General features: G+C 41.8%; 1 long non-coding RNA gene across 3 annotated transcripts in view; it reads right to left on the bottom strand.

Moving 5' to 3' along the window:
* LOC311626593 overlaps positions 1 to 15,258 on the bottom strand; it is a 29,280-nt gene that overhangs the window by 8,408 nt on the left and 5,614 nt on the right. For 2 of the 3 annotated variants that reach the window (XR_014795728.1, XR_014795729.1), the window contains exon 3: positions 9,330 to 12,215. The exons of the other annotated variant lie outside the window; for it this stretch is intronic. This is a non-coding gene — a long non-coding RNA (uncharacterized lncRNA). Of the gene's footprint in view, positions 1 to 9,329; positions 12,216 to 15,258 lie in introns of those variants that run through there. 3 annotated transcript variants of the gene reach the window in all.

Below are 15,258 nucleotides of genomic sequence, written 5' to 3'. Positions count from 1 at the left end.
GTTTGGCCCAGTGGATAGAGTATCGGCCTGTGGACTCAAGGGTCTCAGGTTTAATTCCGGTCAAGGGCATGTACCTTGGTTGCGGCACATTCCCAGTAGTGGGTGTGCAGGAGGCAGCTGATTGATGTTTCTCTCTCATCGATGTTTCTCTCTCTCCCTCTCCCCTCCTCTGTAAAAAATCAATAAAATATATATTAAAAAAAAAGATTCCTAGAGACATAGGAGGATGCTAAAGGTTTTTTATGACTGAACCTCAGAAGTGACATAAATACTATCACTTCCTCTATACTTCATTGGTCAAGCCAGTCTCAGAGCCCACCCATATTCAAGGGGAGGAAACACATCCCACCTTTTGATGGGAGGAGGGTCAAAGAATTAAACCTTCACAAGAGTAGATATTGGGGGACAATTAAACCTTCACAAGAGTAGATATTGGGGGACAGAGGCCTTGTGTGATATGTACTGTAGTGATGAAGAGGAAGATACAGAGAAAATAAAATAGACCATAACTATAAAATTAAATTAATAGTTAATCTATAACTATTTTCTGATTACTTACCACATAACCCAACTCTCTTGCTTTTATATCCAATATAGAGTTGGTAACTCCCCTATCACATATATAGACAGAGCTAGGCCCTGGCTAGGTAGCTCAGTTAGACCATCGTCTGATGCACCAAGGTTATGGATTCAATCCCCAGTGAGGGCTAATACAAAAATCAACCAATGAATGCATAAATAAGTGAACAACAAATTGACGTTTCTCTCCTAGGGGGGGAAAAAAAAAAAAAAAGCTTTGAGGCCCTTCCCTTTGTCTCAAATTCTTTAAGCTTCTAAATATAGCTCAAATACTTGGCACATAGGAACTGCAATGCTCTTCGTGGAATAAGGCTATTTATAGGAGGAAATTAGTCTTAGGTTGCTTATAGATTATCCATCTTGGGTTGCTATAGGTGGGTAGGTCCTAAGTCCAAATGAAGTAGTCGTCTTCGTGTAACGTATTTAGTATCACAATTTGATTACAGTAGTCGAGCCCAATGTCTTCTGTTCCACTTTCACTTTGCAGGATTTACCTTCTTCAGGACAGGTAACCTCCCTGACAGATAGTATACTATACATTATTCATATAAATTATTTCTAAATTAAAAAAAGGATGTAATAAGTCACAAGATCAAAATAGAACAGGAAACAACCTATTGAGGTCTTTACATTCTTCCAAGACTCTTGGATTTTCCACATGTTCCTAGGGGTAAGGTGACCCTGGCACATTGTTCTAGAACAGAAGCATTTGCTTTGCTGCTGGGAAATCCTGGGATAACTTTGGAAGTCCAAAAGGAGCAGTTAAGCATGACTAAATTCCATTAACCTCAACTTCCCCTGCCAAGAATAAAGGCCAAATTTTTTTGCCTGTTTTTTTTTTTTTTCTTTTCTTCTTCTTCTAAGACTAGAAGCAACCAGATTTTTTTAAAAAATTATTTTTTAATCCTCACCCATTTTTTCATTGATTTTCAGAGAGTGGGAGAGAGAAAGACAGACAGAAATATCAGTGTGAGAGAAACACATTGATTGGTTGCCTCCTGCATGTGCCCTGACCAAGAGCCTGCAACCGAGGTACATGCACTTGACTGGGAAGGAACTGGGGACCCTTCGGTCTGCAGGCCCATGCTCTATCCACTGAGCCAAATTGGCTAAGGTGCAACCAGGTTTTTATCTGAAGTAAAGTGTTGCAGGTATAAAGTTAATAATAGAATATTTGCTTCCCCGTAGTTCCCAAAACACAAACTTCAATTCCCATAAAGCATGAAATGTTTACTGTTTGCTTAGAAGGAACAAAACAGCCACACCCTTTCATGGGATGGGGCTTGTTTTGTACTTGCAAACCTGGAGTGAGGAGGTGTATCCTTGGGCCACAGCATTCCCTTGGGAAATTAGAATATTCGCAAAACTCCTGTGTGTGCCCATACTCTGACCTATGACCTCTCCTTGTTTATCCTACACTTTACTAGCCACCTGTGTGTTTGTCTGTCTTCAAACCTTTTGATGGGATGTGTTCCTTACTCCGTTTGCTCTATATTTCTGTGGTTTGCCTCTAATGTTCTGTCATTTTCCTTTCACATCATTCCCATCCTATATAATAAAGAGCTAATAAGCAAATGGTTGTCACACCCTCTGAGGCCATGCCCCCTGCCCCAGATCCGGGGGACCTGAGGCTGCACTCCCCTCGCCCCCGCCACCCCCCCCACACACCCAGTGGGACTAGACAGGGGACCTGAGGCTGCACCCCTCACCATGCAGGACTTGATGGGGGTGGTGCCTGCCAGGTCTGGGTTTCTTGCTATTTCAAGGTATGTTAGTGGGCAGGGACTTGACTCTGGGTCCTGCAGCATGCCCCAGACTCTGACATGAGGGAGATTTTCATATACATTTTACTAATTTTCTTTAATCTCTGATACTTCTATTATAGAGAAAGGACAAATAGCAATATTGAAATATTTCCTCTAATTCCCTTTTAATGTGCACGAATCTTGTGCACCGGGCCACCAGTGTATACATAAGGTATATTTTCAACAGGTTCAAGTTTGTCAGTCATCTCATGTATTCTGCACCTTTCCTTCATTGTGCGCATTGATAAAACCGGAGTGATTTTCATCCAAATCTAGAATATTGGGACAAATAACTTGTAAGGGAGTAATTTTAGAAAGTGTGGTACCCTGTAGAAACCTATTGATTGCCAGAAAAGATACCTAATCATTTTTAATAATATATTTGAGTCGAGAGTCCATATCTTATTCCACTGTGATCTTTTTTGTTGGAATTGTTTCTTCTGTTCATTTTTTGTAGTTTAATTAAGTCCCTGTGCAAGAAAAGCAATTTTCAGAAGGAAAATGAAAAACCGCCCTAAAGTGGGGGCGGAAAACTTGATGCTAAGTGAGCCACCAAACAGACTTTAGGAGCTTCTATGCTTCTAACACAGTGGCCTGTTATTTTCCTTATTGCTTTACAATTAAGGCTACAAGTTGAGGGCTGTGCCTCTTCTATTCTCCCTAGGCAGTGCCCAACGTGCTCTTAAATTTGAGCATTCTGATGTTAACTGAAATTAGGCCTGATTCTCAAGGTTGAGTGGAGCAAGCCAACTGCTCACCCCTGGGAATAACAGTTAATTTTTCTCAGGCACCAAGCTACTGATTAGGTCACTGGGCAAGGAATTTTCCTAAATTGGCCTGACTGCCCAGGAAGAGGCCATTCCTTTTCCCGCGTGAGCACCTCCCTCCCGGAGAGCAGGGCTGACTCACCCTCTGACTCAGCACGATTGCACACAATAAACGGTGCAGAAATTATTGTTTCTGCTAGAGTCTCTGGTGTAGTAAGGCATATCTATACAGTTAGTGACCAAAAAGATGCCAAATCTCAATTTATCGGGCCCATAATTCTTTCCCAGGCCTCTTTTCTCCCCTGAACCCACCACCAAACATACATAAAAAATATTGGCTACTCTTTTCTCTCCTCACAGTTCATGTTGCTCCAGTGCTCAAAAAAGGTGTATTTAAATTTAAATTTAGCTCCTCTAAAGCTGTTTTTTTTGGGGGGTCGGCAGGGGAGCGCAGTTGGGGACATTAGGCAGGCAAGCAGATGAGTGGTTTGGAGTCTGTAGGATTAGCCCTAAGCCAGCAGTCGGACATCCCCCAAGAGGTCCCAGAATGGAGGGGTGCAGGCAAGGCTGAGAGATACCCACCTCATGCACAATTTTGTGCACCAGGCCTCTAGTCCTATATAATAAAAGGCTAATATGTAAACAGACCAAACACGGAACAACCCGAACAACCGATCATTAGGATGTGCTCTGACCGCCAGAGGGCATGTGTGGAACAAGGCGGGCATCAGGCGCGGTGGGATGGTGGAGCAGGTGAGTGGGCCGCCACAGAAGGAGGGGCTGGGCAGGGGCACGGAGGATGGGCTGAGACCCATCCCTGCGCCCACCACAGCCTCTCGGCCCACAGTTCCTTTCACGGTGCACGAATTTGTGCACTGGGGCCCTAGTAGAGTGAGTAATTTGTGTAAAGCACTGGGCATGTAGTAACTGCTGAATATGTGTTATTTCACCCTTCAAAAAGAAAGAATGAGAATACATACAAACTTAGAAGCCCATTATTTACTATGCAACCAATCTATAGGTTAATACTAGAAAAGAAATCATTAAATAGCTTTTAATACTTTACATCAAAATTTTATTTCTAGTTAAAAGTAATAAGAATGGGGAGATCTTGGTTTTAGAAACAAGCTCCCAGACAGAAAATAAATATTTAAATATTAGATACTTGAATTCCTTTCTGATGTTAAGCTACTAAAATCAATATCCCCATATTTTGAATCATGACTTATTATATATCTTACTACTCATTACCACTACCTATTGCAATGTCTTGCACAGATATTCAATAAACATTTGCTTAATAAATAAATGAATAAAAAGTACATGTACAATCATAGCCAAGAGAAAGAACATTTTATATATATTGAATATAGATTATATAAACTGAGTTATTTGGACAGCAGGGAAATTATAATCATTGCTTTTACAACTGGGCATGATCCTGAAAAATGATAGGGGCAAACAAAATGAAGGACAGACAGATGGATCAACAGAAGTTCTTCACTGTTTCTGGAGGATAATCAAAATCAATGTACTACTAATGCATGATTACTGACATTTACTTTTATGAAGGATTTAGACAAATGTGCAAAAGGATTGCAATTTTTTCAAAAGTGACTGGGCTAATAAAAAGTAAAAAGAGACCCATTATTAAAGGAATATTTCCAAATATATTCACATGGCAGGTAGAATAATGGCCCCCGAACATGTCCATGTCCTAATCCCTTGAACCTGTGAATATATTACTTCACATGGCAAAAGGATTTGTAGACACAGTTAAGTTAATGATCTTGAGATAAAGAGATTATTTTGGATTATCTGTGTGGCACAAGGTCGTAATCAGAAAGATTCTATTAAGACTAAGTCAGGACAAGAGTAAGAGGAGATTAGCTGCTTGCTTATAGAGTCGGAAGGGATCATGAGTCAAAAAGGCAGGTAAAAACTAGAAAAGACTAGAAAGAGATTATGCCCTGGAGCCTCCAGTAGGAAAGCAGACCTGCTGATACCTTAATTTTAGCCCAGCAAAACCCGTTTCAGACTTATCTGCAGAACTATAAGGTAATAAATTTGTGGTACTTTGTTAGGACAGCAAGTAGAAATAAATACATTCATTAATCTGTACCTAACCTACAGAGATGCGAATTTGTAGCCAACACAAACTAAAATTTACTTCCAGTTCTCTGGGATTAAAACTGGAGTTATCCTTGGAAAAGTGATTTAGTTTGGGTTTGGGTCAGGAAAAAATACAAATGAATCTAGAGCAAGGCAAATAACCAGGTCAAATTGAAATTGGACTTAATACAGCAAATAAATTGACCTAAATTTAGCTCTTTAATAAAACTTGAGGGAGATTTTAAGGGGGTAATTGTGTTCCAATAGACTCTATAATACACTATTGTTATTATTAGACTAATTGCCTTCAAAGTTTTATGTTTCACCTATAAATTGAACTGGATCCAGAATTTATATATTTGGCTACAAATCTCCAAACTAATGTTTCATTTTTCTCCCATCCTTGGACTTGGAATGTTTAAGAACTAAAACTTTTTCCTTCCACCCGGACCATTTGTCCTAATTCTATCACCCAGTGCTGTCCCACCACCTACAACAGTTCAGTTTGAGAACAAGCATGTAGTGTGCTCACAGGTCATTAATGTGCGGGCATCAGGATGGCACCTGGAGCACAAGAGTGACGGAGGTTCAACATGATGGAACTGCTGAGATGGTCAAAGAATGCACGCAAGAACAAAACGGGGGGAAAGGGATACTGGGGAAGAGCTCTACTTAGAGGCAGATTAAAGAGAGCTCAGGAGCCGCAGCAATAATGGAAACCAATGGGAAGTAAAAGATCTGAGGAGTAGGAATAGAAAGAAATGGGAAGACTGGGTTTATAAATCACATAAACACACAAAGTAAAAAGCAGCATGAGCTTAACTGGACAAGTACAATTTAATCTAAGGAACAGAAAGCATGAACCTCATATCTCCGAAAACAGACAAACAACACACAAACGAATCTAGAGCATCTTATGATGTCAGAAAGCGAAGTGCTCAAAAAGGATGGGGCATGTCAAAAGGGCACAGAAGCGAACCTGAAAGAACTCCCACTGGCCAGAGCTAATGACAGTATTGAATTATAACTCCCCAAATAAGATATATACCTATGAGTCTGCAATGAATTAAACAATAAATAAGTGGAGAATGCACAGTTCCTTTGATGAAAGTTAAAGTTAGTATAGGAAAGTTTGAGGAGAAATAGAACATTTGCAGAGTTCAAATTCTCTCTCTCTCTCTCTCTCTCTCTCTCTCTCTCTCTCTCTCTATATATATATATATATATATATATATATATTGTTTTTTAGAGAAAGGAAGGAGGGAAGGAAAGAGAGAAATATGTGAGAAACATTAACTGGTTGCCTCGGGACCCTAACCAGGGATCAAACCCAAATCTTGGGTATGTGCCCTGACTGGGAATCGAACCTGCCACCTTTCAGTGCACAGGATGATGCTCTAACCAACCAAGACACACTGGCTAGGGCTGTCCCCCAATATGTTTTAAAGTTATAAATGGAAAACCACAACTTTACTGCGGGTAAACCCAGAAGACACCAGCTTAATCAAACCATCGAGTGAGTGTCACTGGTGTGGAAGGCAGAGCTCTATAACGACTGCTCCCTCCCCTGTCCCCCACCTTTGCTATATGTGCCTTTCATAACCAGTGAGCGTGACAGATTCCAAGCCTGTGATTATGTACATTAGTGACCCAGCTGACTTTGAGGAAGGTAATTGCTTTGGGCCTGACCTAATCGTACGAGCCTGTTAAAACCTGGGTCTAGAAGTCAGAGATTAAAAATGTGAGAGGGATTATACAGGAGGGCAATTCTCCTGCTGCCCTTGGAGATGAAGGGACCACATGGCAAGACCTGGATAGCGGCTCTAGGAACTGAGAGTGATCTCCAGCTGCCAGCCAGCAAAACTGTTTGGTCTGATAACCAAGAAACTGCTTTTAGCGGCTGCCAGGCTGGGAGCAGCCAGGCACGGAGCAGCCGGGTCTGGTGCGGCCAGGCCCGGAGCAGTGGCTGCCAGGCTGGGAGCGGCTAGGTCCGGAGCAGCGGCTGCCAGGCTGGGAGCGGCTAGGTCCGGAGCAGCAGCTGCCGGGCTGGGAGCGGCCAGGCCCGGAGCAGCCGGGTCTGGTGCGGCCAGGCCCGGAGCAGTGGCTGCCAGGCTGGGAGCGGCCAGGCCCGGAGCAGCCGGGTCTGGTGCGGCCAGGCCCGGAGCAGTGGCTGCCAGGCTGGGAGCGGCCAGGCCCGGAGCAGCCGGGTCTTGTGCGGCCAGGCCCGGAGCAGCAGCTGCCAGGCTGGGAGCGGCTAGGTCCGGAGCAGCAGCTGCCGGGCTGGGACCGGCCAGGCCCGGAGCAGCCGGGTCTGGTGCGGCCAGGCCAGGAGCAGCGGCTGCCAGGCTGGGAGAAGCCAGGTCCGGAGCAGTAGCTGCCGGGCTGGGAACGGCGAGGCCCGGAGCAGCTGGGTCTGGTGCGGCCAGGCCCGGAGCAGCGGCTGACAGGCTGGGAGCGGCCAGGCCCGGAGTGGCCGGGACCGGAGCAACCGGGCCCAGAGCAGCCGGGTCGGGTGCGGCCAGGCCTGTAGCAGCAACAGCCAAGTCCAGAGCAACTAGGTCGGGAGCGGCAGTGACCAGACCCGGAGCAGCTGGTTGTGGAACGAACCAGAGCAACAGAGGCCAGGCCCGGAGCAGCCAGGCCCAAAACAGCTCGCTCCTCGCCTGCCCCCGCCCCAAGGCTGCCTCTCAGACATGGCTGGAAACTTTTGCAGGAACTTGAGGGTCTGCTGAATCAAGTGATGAAGGCTTAGATCTGGATGTGTTGAGTTAGTATAGCGCTGGGGTGTTGATCTGTGAGTGCCTTGGGTGGGGCCTGGATGAGGCTGGTTGACCTATTTGGAAATGTCTTTTGTGTGAAGTGTATCATTGGGCATGTGGAGGTATTATTGATATGAGAAAATGCTAAGTAACAGATTTACTATCTGAAAAGGGATTTACTATCGGGGAAAGGGAGGGAGGAAGAGACTGAACATAAACTGTGCACCTATGGATGAGGACAATGGGGGATGGGGAGGGGGCAGAGGGTGGGATGGGAACCTGGTGGAGGGGGGAAGAAATGAGGAACCTTTGTAATAATATGAACAATAAAGATTGATTTAAAAAAAAAAAAAAAGTAAATAAAATACAAATTCCAGAAATGGCATTATGTACATATGGAAATTTCATATATAATAAAGGGAACATTTGAAACCAAAAAAAAAAAAAAAAAAAGAAACTGCTTTTTGCCAACAACCTGAACGAGCTGGGGAGATGAGGCCCAGGTAAGGTGCATCCTGGCCTTGATTTTGTGAGACGAGAACCTGAACAGATAGTCCAGCCATACTTTGCCTGGACTTCTCACCTCCAGAAACGGTGTGTGGGTATTTATGGTGGTTTGTTATGGTAGAAGTAGAAACCTACTCAACTCATCATAACACATCTACATCACATACTTTTAGGATGCTCTGAAAAGGACACATCACATCTGAAATTTCCTTGCCAAAAACAGAGTGCCTCCTCTAATCATGAGAAAACATCAGCCAAACCTGAACTGAGAGACAGCCTATAAAATAACTGGCCAGAACTCTTCAAAGAGATGGAGGTCAGAAAGACAGGAAAGGCAGTGCCTGGAGCAGGAAAAGGACATTAGTAGTAAACTGGTGAAATCCGAGTCTGCAGTGGCGTTAACAAGAACAAAACTTACAGCAAAACACACCTCAAGTTACTTCTCTCTAAAATTGGGCTCGTCAATGTAGTCTTGAGCAATTCACTTGCTAGGACTTGTTTTTTCCAATTGTTAGGTAACACGAAAAGTATGTGATGTGTTTTAAGATTCTTTGCTGAAATAGTAAGTTATGCTTGTCTTTTAATTCCAATTTTCTTTTCCTTTAAAATAGTTTAATTTTGGAAGAGATGGAGTATTTTAGAAGACTTGGTTGCTTCACAATTGTAATCATTTTGATGCAATAGTATAAATTAATGAAAATAAGTACTATTGATGGATGCAATCCAAAAATGAAAATTTGGACAATTTACTACATTGGGGGGACTTTTTGTGGTTGTTGATGTTTGCATTTTTTAAAAAAAAATCCTCATTCCAGGATGTGTTTTTATTGTTTTTTTTAGAGAGGGCAAGGGAAAGAGAAAGATCAGTGTAAGAGAGAAACATGGATTGTTTGCCTCTGGTATGCACCCAAATTGCAGATGGAATTCAAAACCCGGTATGTGCCCTGACTGGGAATAAAACCTGAAACTTTTTTGGTGTACAGGATGATGCTTCAACTGAACCACCCAGTCAGTGCAGATGTTTGCTTTTTATTTTTATTTAAAACTAGAGGCCCAGTGCGTGAATTCCTGCACAGGTTGGGTCCCACCAGCCCGCCTCAATAGGGGCCAATCGGGCCAGGCCAGTGGGGGGGGGGTTTAAAGGGCCTGCGGGTGGTTGTTTGGCTGGCCCATCCCCTGGTCGAACTCCTCATTGAACTCCCGGTTGAACTCTTGGTTGAGGGGACAATTTGCACATTAGGCTTTTATTATATTGGATTAAGGAGTTAGCATGTGAAACTATAAATATACAAAATCTTCCAACAGCTTGAAAGAATAAACATTTCAGAAGTTTTCTGAACTGAAATCAAGATAGAAGCAAAAATGAACTCAGTAACACACTATTTGAACAGACTGATTCAGACAAGACAAACTCCCTTCCAATAGGTAGAAAGGGCCTGCCTGTATTTGCAGGAGCTAAGAATCCTATATAATAAAAGCCTAATATGCAAATTGACCCCTTGGGCGGTCATTTGACCAGGAGTTCGACCGCTCACTATGATGTGCACGGACCATGAAGGGATGGTGTGGAACATAGTGGGCACCCGCAACATGGCGCTGGCAGTGGGCGGCAGAAGAGGCACTGTTGGCCCTGATGGGCCCCGACGAGAGTGGGACCGCAGTGGGATGGTGGAGCAGGAGAGGGGGCAGCACCAGGCCACGGCAGGGTGCCAGGGAGGGCTGTGGGGCTGTGAGGCTGGGCCATGAGCTGGGACTGTGAGCCTGAGGCCATGAGCTGGGGCCCAATCCCTGCAGATCACCCCAAGTGACCCCACCCGTGCACGAATTCGTTCACCAGGCCTCTAGTGGTATCGTCTCTTTCACTATAATTTTTTTCTTAGCTTCATTTCAGAGAAATAGACATATACTATTGTATATGGACTGAATAACCATACATCACATCATCAGTGTTCATTGTATGAAATATTCTGACTTTGCTGCTCGTACATTTGGGTAACAATTCTTCTCTCCTTCCACCATAGAGAAACACAGTACTTGCCATCCACCTCAAGGCTGGCCTAACGGACTCCTTTGAGGTTAATGTTAACATCATTCTGGACAGAGCAACAGGAAGCATCTGTGTAGCTTACCACAAACCGAGATGGCCCATTCTTTCCCCATTTAAAGTATAAATTCTGTTGGTATTAAATTACTTAATTGCTCTTGCTTTATACATTTAAATATAAAAACATCATTGTAGAAATCTCTGAGAAAACGAAAATGATAACTATATAAATACTTTGGTTCTTCCCAGTTGGTCAATATGATTCTCCCTCCCCACACCTCTATAATTGAAAGAAATTTGTACTATGAAAGCTATTCCAGCACATCTTTTGTTCTTATGTTCTAGAACAATCTACAGTGACAACAAAACTCAAAGAACAATGTTAGTCAATTAACAGCTGCCAAGTTACCTTGAAGAACAGATGTTACAATCGATCATGTCCAACAAAATGGGGGAAATAATTAAATAGGAGAGGATGCTTTTTGAATAATTAAATAGCAGAAGATCCTTTTTGCTTAAGTACAAATAACGGTTCTTTATTGCTGTTATATCTGTTTGAACTTTTTGGCTTGGCTTTCAAAGTCCTCTTAATTGGGACTTACCCTACTTCCTTAGTTCCTACCATTTCTCAACAAACAACCCCTGCTGTACTGTAGAGAAGGCATGCTCACTCCTGCTGTACCTTATGGTATATCCTCTACCCAGATAAAAATCCTCCCCATTTAGATTCAGCAAATACCGACATAGTATCTCCTATGTGCCAAGACTATGCTAAAGATTTTCATGTGTTTTCTTGAATCTACACAAGCACTCTCACTGGTTTTTAGGAGCAAAGAAACTCAGAGCTCTGAGAGCAACCCATAGTCACTTGGTTAACAAGTTGGAGCCTTGGTTTCCTCCAACCCACAGCAACCTTCTCTCTTCTCTCTGCCCTTCTTTTCCCTATGATCCCTTTCTTTTTCTTTAAGGGCTTCCTGATGTTATTTATCTCTGCAACTAGATGGTATGCCCCTATGCACAACTGTGTGTTATATATACTATAGTATATGAGGTGTACCGTATACTATAATGTGGATTTTTTTTCAATATATGGAGTTATACATATGTTGATATATATGTGATTTGATATGTATGCTATTTTGTTATACTGACAATAAGCTTCAAAACTTCATGTCAGCCTAAACGGATTTGGCTCAGTGGATAGAGCGTCAGCCTGCAGACTAAAAGGTCCCAGGTTCGATTCCAGTCAAGGGCATGTACCTTGGTTGTGGGCATATCCCCAGTGCCGGGTGTGCAAGAGGCAGCTAATCAATGTTTCTCTCTCATTGTTGTTTCTAACTCTCTGTCCCTCTCTCTTCCTCTCTGTAAAAAATCAATAAAAATATATTTTAAAAAACAACAAACTTACATGTCCAATTTGCTGAAGGCATTAACATCATACATATTTTTACACTTAAAAATGTCGAATTTCACACCAAAAAAAAGAGCATTTGAGGGAAGTCTTAATTCATTATTTTATTTTGAAGAAAAAGTTATCGTATACTTATCGTGAACATGCTCCATTTCAAGATACTTGTGAACGCTGGTTTAAACGCTTTAAAAGTGATGATTTTGATGTGAAAGACAGAACATCCAGGTCAACCTAAAAAGTTTGAAGACATTATTGGATGGAGATGCATGTCAAACTCAAAAACAACTTGCAGAAAGATTAAATGTTGCTCAGCAAACAATTTCCGATCATTTATAAGCAATGGAAAAGATTTTAAAGGAAAATGGGTGCCACATTAGCTGAACAAAAGACAAATGGAAAACTGAAAAGTCCTCAGTAACATGTTGCTTCAAAGGCATGAAAGAAAAGTCTTTTTGGCATCGAACTGTAACTGGCCATAAAAATGGATTTGTTTTGAGAATCCCAAAGCACAAAATCATGGATGGATCCAGGTCAACCATCAACTACAAGGCCAAATTGCTTCAAAAAGAAGACAATGCTCTGCGCTTGTTTGGATCAGGAAGGTGTGGTATAATATATCATGAGCTTCTAAAACCAGGTGAAACCATTAATACCGATTGCTACCGACAACAAATAATCCATTTGAACCACGCTTTGATCATGAAAGGAACAGAATGTTCCAGAAGACATGGCAAAGTAATTTTGCTTCATGATGATGCACCATCACACACTTCAAAACCAGTTAAGAACATGGTGAAAGTGGTTAATACTTGCCTGGGAAGTATTAACCCACCCACCGTATTCACCAGACCTTGCTCCTTCAGATCACCACTTGTTCTGATCGATGGCACACACACTTTCTGAGCAGTACTTCAAAACATACGAAGAAGTTGAAAATTGGGTCTCTGAATGGTTTTCCTCAAAACAAAAGTTCTATTGGGAAGGTATCCACAAATTACCTGAAAGATGGGGAAATGTGTAGCTAGCGATGGACATTACTTTGAATAAAACACTTTTGATGTTTCTCTTGAAATTATCATGTTATCTTTTATTACAAAATCCGCTATTATTAACCGGCACACCTAGTATATTTTACTCCCCTATCCCACAGAGCCTAGCTCAGTCCTGTGCCCAGGGAGCACTCAGGAAATACTTCACTAACTGAGGGAAGGCTAACCTCTTTGGGCTGAGTCTCCTATTTTCAACTTTGCAACATAATTCTTTGAATTTTTATTTTATTTTATATATTTTATTGATTTTGTACAGAGAGGAAGGAAGAGAAATAGAGAGTTAGAAACATCGATCAGCTGCCTCTTGCACATCCCCTACCGGGGATATGCCCGCAACCAAGGTACATGCCCTTAACCGGAATCGAACCCGGGTCCCTTCAGTCCCCAAGCCGACGCTCTACCCATTGAGCCAAACCGGTTTCGGCATAATTCTTTGAATTAAGTTCTATATGGTCAGAACTTGCTGTGTGAAAAAATACTTCCTTTTAGTTTTAAATACCTCACTTGAGAGTCAAGTTATCTTTGATTTACAGGTCAATTTAATTAATGTTCAGCTGACCTACTTCCTTAGTTGACTTTAATCACAACCCTGTTGATTTTATTTTTCCAAGCACAGAAGTCCTGTTTTCCTTCATTCTTTTGACCACACAATGGCTCCTTCGTGTCTCTGAGATTTGGCAAGCTGCATTTTGATGAGATAACCTACCCAGTGTCACATGTTCTCATCAGCCAACAAATATGCTACAGACATGTTTAGTTTGGCCAGCAGTTAAAAAAAAAAAAAAAAAGGAAACAATATTTTTAAGCCCAATGCTCTCAAGTTCCTCTCTGCCCCCATCATTTTATGGTCATCAGCCAGGCCAGTTCAGATCTTTACCTTATGCCTCAATTGGAAAGCCAATGAGGACAGGGAACGTCTTACTGACTATTTAACACTGCATGATGCTACAAATTTCAGCCTTGTAACATATAGTGAAGTCTTCACATTTTTTTGTCCCAACCCACCAAAATATACATATACACATACAGAACTGGAAAGAAATAATACTTTGTTTCATGAAATAATACTTTGACGACAACTTTGGAGATTTTCTACTCTACTATTTTCTACTCATTCTATTCTTTTAAATCTTTTTATTAATTGATTTGAGAGAGACACTGATTTGTTGTTCCACTTATTTATCTTTCAATGGTTGATTCTTGTATATGCCCTGGCCAGGGATCAAACCTGCTACCTTGGCTGTTGGGATGAAGCTCCAACCAGCTGAACTATCTGGCAAGAACACTATTCTTTTTGCTAGGTCATAAGCTGCTAAATTGATTTCTTAAGTTCCCTGATTCAAACACACTGTGCCACAGAGTTCAGGTGAGGTCTTTTGCTATTGTACCACCTAGTAACCTGGATAAGAAGACACCTGTAACCATTTTGTTGGAGCCAAGTGCTAGGAAATGCCTAGCAGTCTGGCACACAGCTCAGTGAATAAATGCTTATGGCTTTTTAAATACCTCACAGTTCTTACTGTGAAAATGTATAGTTCAATTGTATTTTTAAAAGTTACATTTTCATGTACTCAAGAGCACCAATAACTTTAATCAAGGAATCTCACATAAATCATGCAAGAAAATAGTAAATATGTAAGTAGGGTTCTAATTAATTTGATATTTGTTCTCCAACACTTTAGTAATTGATCCTATAGCAGGGCTCTTTTCAGTTTTCTAATTAAAGTCCTACTTTGATTCCAAGCACTTACTTTGAATTCAGTGAAGAAAGAAATAGAAATTGACAGTTATAGAGTGACTGTTACGTATCAGATATTATACTACATATGTGCTATAAATCATCTTATTCAAGCAATTGTATTAAGAATGGGGGCAATGAGGTTTGAAAAGGCTAGGGAACTTGCCCGTTTGTACAGCTAGTGAATAAATATTAGCTCTGAGATTCACACTACCTGTCTACTACCTGACACTGTGCATTTTAAAACAATAAACTAGTACCTGTCCTATAATGTTAGCTGGAAGTATTAGCATTCCCTTTGTGGGAGGACTCTTTTTGGAGATTTTTCATAATTCTTTATATGCCTCATTGTCAAAAGTCTTTCTTCTTCAATACCTCATATTGAAATGTAAATGCATTCCCTTCTTTAGAATGGCTAATGAAAGAGGTCTTCACTGGTTCCAATATTCTCCTGTTGTGTGTTCTATCTATACTCTTCCTGTACCTC

Source organism: Pipistrellus hanaki, assembly GCF_964339955.1.
Source record: "Pipistrellus hanaki genome assembly, chromosome: 8".
NCBI lineage: Eukaryota > Metazoa > Chordata > Mammalia > Chiroptera > Vespertilionidae > Pipistrellus > Pipistrellus hanaki.
The sequence above is the reverse complement of the archived record's forward strand: the minus strand, read 5'-3'. Positions and strand labels throughout refer to the sequence as shown.